The sequence below is a fragment of the Sorex araneus genome, chromosome 1 (assembly GCF_027595985.1).
Source record: "Sorex araneus isolate mSorAra2 chromosome 1, mSorAra2.pri, whole genome shotgun sequence".
NCBI classification, from domain to species: Eukaryota; Metazoa; Chordata; class Mammalia; order Eulipotyphla; family Soricidae; genus Sorex; species Sorex araneus.
Window position 1 is genome coordinate 114,434,415 of NC_073302.1, and position 5,272 is coordinate 114,439,686.

Sequence of the window (5,272 nt, forward strand, 5' to 3'; positions counted from 1 at the left end):
TAGCCTCAGTAGATTACAAATGTGTGGGAAACATAAATTTTCTCTACATTTCTTTGTTGTTAAACTTAGTGATTTAATTCAAACAATTCAATAGAGTCTGACACATATTAAGTACTCGGAAAATATTAGATGAATAAAGTGTTCGGTATATGATCAAGTAACCTAGGATGGAGAAATTCCATAAATTCCATTGACATTCTTTTTGTTTTTTTGCTTTTTTTTTTTTTTTTGCTTTTTGAGTCACACCCAGCTATGCTCAGGCGTTACTCCTGGCTCTGCACTCAGGAATTACCCCTGGCCATGCTCAGGGGACCATATGGGATGCTGGGAACCGAACCCTAGTCGGCCTCGTGCAAGGCAAACGCCCTACCTGCTGTGCTATCACTCTAGCACCTCCATTGACATTCTTAAGACATGTATCAGAGTTGTTTGTGAAAAAAGAGGTGGAAAAATCAAGATATTTTATGATTAAAAGAAGAGTGGCTGGGAGAGATGTTATATGTAAAAATCATAGAATATGTTTATTTTGCTTTTTTAAAAAAGGAAATATGACTTGCTGGAATACTAATAACCCTAGAAAAATATGAAGCTGGATTTTTATATAACTATATTTTAGAGACTACTTGAGAAGACCAAAAACTCAGTAATGGTTTTGCTCTCCTGAACGTAAATGAGAGCAAACACTGGATTCTTTCAGAAACAAAATCAGTAGGAGAAAAGATGGATTTCTAAATTTAAGTTTGGCCCTTGGAATATACGTATTGTGATTAGTTTCCGTCCTATTAATTAATGAAGGTTTTATGATTAAGAGAGAAATTATAAATTATATAGGCATTGAACATGTTAAACCATTGCTACTTAGATCAACCGCTGGGTTCAAGTTGCTGTACAGAAGATAAGGATGTCTGTGATCTTGAGTGATTTAATGAGAGCTCTGTTGAGCAAGTAAGAAAAATCATAAATGATTTTGGAGTTTTTAGTTATTAGGTCTAGTAGGAGTGACCTCATACTTTACCAAAGCCAAAGTAAAATTTATCAAATGTCAATTATTAGAATAACATCTACAAAACTGTGCTCAGATCTGGGCTACTAGAGTTTAAAACAGAATGTTGTTAGATAATTTTGTCTAGCTTATAGTGAAACATGTTAGTAGCTTGCAGTTGGTGATACTTTAGCATTTGTGGTGAGATAGGTTAATAAACATCCTCATCAGCCCAGGACATTTTATTCTATGATGGCATTACTATCATAAATATTTGCAGAGCTTCTTTATATATTTTAATTAAATGTGTCTCAGTTTAAATGATAAAGTATATAAAAATAAGTATGCAGAATTTATTGTGAATTGCTTAAAAATTTTAAGGGTTTCACTGGTTCAATGAACCAGAGTAAAGGGGGAGGGCTCTGGTAGATAATTATATAGTTCAGGAGATCGATTTACGCAGTTCAGATTATTCTAATTCTTTTTTAGATCAATCTTCCTTCTCCCACAGGGAAAATATCTCCTTGTATTTAATATGATTCAGTCATAAATCTACCATCAAATTTTACCAAAGGCAAAACATATACTTAAACCATCCAGAACTTCCAATATTAAAAAGAAGTCATTATGGTCACTGTGCCCTACTTATTGAAGCCGAACAATCTCAATTTATCCCAGTGTTTCTCTTTGAACATTTAACTCCTCAATTTCTTGATCACTTTTCTCCACTCTTCCCAACCTGTAGCTCATATTACTCTGTATTTTAAGCTCAATTAGAAGTTTTGTTGTTTTAGTCATCCTGTCCTTTCGATAACTAGTCTTTGGGATTAAAATCTGAGTTTTTAGATAAGCATTTCCACCTATCCATGCTGAGGGATTAACAATAAGCTACCTCCTGTTTGTAAAATACCAGATAGAATTCTCTTATTATAAGTGCTACAGCTCTCAGAGATGGGAGAATATAGTCACTATTCCTATTTAGTAGGTGAGTGGATAGATTCACAGAGAGAATTTGATCAACAGAAACTCAGTCAACGGGCAGGTAAACTAAGGGCTCTGGTTTATAGTGACTTGACAAAATTATCTTGTTATGTACCACAATGTACTGAGTTCCTAGAAGACACTGTGCTTTCTAACTTCCAGCCCAGTCTTGCTTAGACATGTGACAGCAGGATAGGTGTCCTTAGATGTGCTGCAGGAAATAAACAACTGAACCAAATAGTATACCTGTAGGTTTACTGAAAACTCAGTACAGGTCAATGCATCTTCTAAAGGTCTTGGCACAAGATCTCACAAGTTCCCCATGCAAGGAAGCTGCTTCAGATTTTCTCAAGTGGAATACTACTATTGTTCTAGTTATGGATTTAAAAAAAGAAAAAGCCTCAACTTTCTCTTAAAATACTTTTTATTTCTATATCTTGATATTTTTTAAAAGAGAATGACAAAAATTTAATGATATATATATATATATATATGTATATATATATATTACTTCAATGACTAAATACCAAAACATGGTTACAATACCTTTTGCTGAGTGCTAATATTCTTATTTAGGAAGTTCATATGTGCATCTAATTTTAGTGCTTTTGCTTTTAGTTTTGGTATTGAATTCTGTCAAATTGTTCCGCTCATGCTTTTACTGGTCCTAGTCAACTCTCCCCTACTTCTTTTGGTACCTCTTTAGAGTTTCCAAATATCTGACTTTCTTTTTGATAGCCCAGTTGTAATGCTGATCAAGTGTGGTGAATTATTACAATAAATCCAATCAGATCGACTCTTTTGACCTCTGCCAGCAGGGTTTGTCTCAAAGAACAAGACAAGGTTGTCTCGATTGCAAGTTAGCCTCTACACCACTGAACTAGGGGGTAAGCGATCACTTATTAAATATGATTTCTGCTCTAATTCCTCTGCTCCGTGCACCAGACACATGAGCTATCCTTGTTCCATTAACAGGCATGTTCAGAACAAAGATTTGGATACTTGCATAGCTGTGGGCATATGGTGATACATGGCTAGCAGTCATCTTTCTAGCATTAAAAGCATAATTTCCTATTCTATTCTTGCCAGGGCCCAAACTTACAGCCCTCATGTGTAAACTAATCTTGTTTTTTCCAAGGGGATATTCTGACCTTGGAATATTTTATTAGGAGGACGATCTTGCACCAGAAAATATATTAGCAGAGCCCAGAGTCCCTAATCCTATTTTAAAAATAAAACAAATCCCCTTAATTTATCTCGCTGTTGCTATAGTTGAACACGTACCTACGTTCCCACGAATACCTCTACAGCTCTTTTTAGTTCCAACTTCAATGCCTTTCTACATTTCAATGCATGCAATGCAAAAACCTAAATTGGAGAGAATGCGTATATACTCAAATTGAGAGATGCTAATGTGGAAATAGTTAGCAGGCCTTCTGAAAAAATAATTTTTTTTTGTCTTTATCCTACCAGCAGCCTCATTTTAGCTGCATCATCCTATGTTTTAAGTAGTTCTGCAAATTTCTGGGATCTTTTGGAGATGGGGGAAGGACCATGTTCTATCCCAGTTCTTGGGCTCATCGGAAAGTAAGGGACAAAGGGGCAATACCTGGGAATAATGTGGAATATATACCCTAACATTTCTTAACAAAACAGACAGCCTCCATCAGCCTAGTGGATGTGAGATGTTAATCAAAATAACACAAATAAGTTCTAAATTAACAAGACATCTCTGGAAAGCACAGAAAGTCTCAGATAGTTAGTTTCAAAAATAGCACTAAGACCCCACAAAGCTAGCCAAACATAACTGAGTTCTATTCTAACCTCCCCCACTGCTGAGAAGTTTCTTTCTCTTATACTTCCCAATAAATGTTTCTGCTTTCTAACTCTGAGTCTGAATATTTTTATTGCTCAATGTTTTCATCTTGAAAATATTGAAGAACTGGGGAACCATGAGTGAACAGAGACCTGTCCTTACCATTTCTATATCAATAGGGCTTCTCTGAACAAATTTGTCATACCCCACACTTCTTTATTCCTTCTCTTAGGTTATGCTGGTGTTCAGTCAGTTCTAAAACTGCCAAGATCATGCTCACTTTGGACCCTTTCCTGTTTCTTTTGCTTAAAATGTCCTTTATTTGCTTGTTTTTGTTCTGGGGTCACACCTGACAGGGCTTACTCATGGCTCCTTTTTTCTGGATATCCAAATATTTAGCCTCGATAAGAATATGAGAATTTAATTGACTATCGTGTTTAAAGTGGAACTTCCAATTCATTACCAATAGGCCATTTTGTTTTCTTTCTCTTCTTTTCTACAGTAGGAAATATGTGTACACATTGGACTGTGTTTAGCTATTCAAGCAGAATCACTGTATCACTGTTACCCTGGTACTCATCAATTTGCTCAAATGGACACCAGTAATGTCTCCATTGTGAGACTTGTTGTTACTGTTTTTGACATATTGAATATGCCACGGGGATTTTGCCAGGCCCTGCCGTGCGGGCAGGATACTCTCGGTAGCTTGCTGGGCTCTCCAAGAGGAACAGAGGAATCAAACCTGGGTCGGCCACACGCAAGGCAAATGCTCTACCTGTTGTGTTATTGTTCCAAACATGGTTGGAGTGATGCATTATTTTTTTTAACTTTGTAAAGCACATTCTTTAATAATTGATTTCACAAAAGGTTTCACATTTATATCAAATGCTTAAGGCTGGTAGTGTCACACATGACTTTCATTCTTCTCCAGCTTGAAGTAGACACCCGACTCACAGTACCTTGAAAAAATATGGAACGCTTCACGAATTTGCGTGTCATCCTTGCGCAGGGGCCATGCTAATCTTCTCTGTATCGTTCCAATTTTAGTATATGTGCTGCCGAAGCGAGCACTATTTTAACAAAGAAAAATAGGATAGTTATAATTTGAGAAAATTATAAAAACCTGACATAAAATTATGATGTTTTTCATGTCTTTAAAATATAAAATATAAAAATTATATTTTTCTATCCTAGTTAGTGAAAGAAATATTGAATCCTAGGCTAAATAACAAATATGTGTTTCTTGGTATTCTAGACGGATTTAAAACTCATTTGAATCTTTGCAGGTTTATGAGAAAACCACCAGGATAATAATTATGAAGATATTTTTGTATTAAATCAAAAGGATTAAAGTTATCAATATTCTAAAGAATTCCAGTATGTCATGATTAGGGAATTTCTATACTTGGAAGAACTATGAGCATTCCTTACTGTATTTTAGCAAAATTCAAGTAGATTAGCAACACAGAGGTTGATCATGTGCCTTTTTTACA

General features: G+C 35.4%; 1 non-coding gene across 1 annotated transcript; it reads right to left on the reverse strand.

The window, feature by feature from the left end:
- Window positions 1-4,743: 4,743 nt before the first annotated feature.
- Window positions 4,744-4,850, reverse strand: LOC129401234 (U6 spliceosomal RNA). The gene has a single exon (XR_008628166.1). It is a non-coding gene; the product is annotated as a U6 spliceosomal RNA (small nuclear RNA).
- Between the last annotated feature and the right edge of the window lie 422 nt (window positions 4,851-5,272).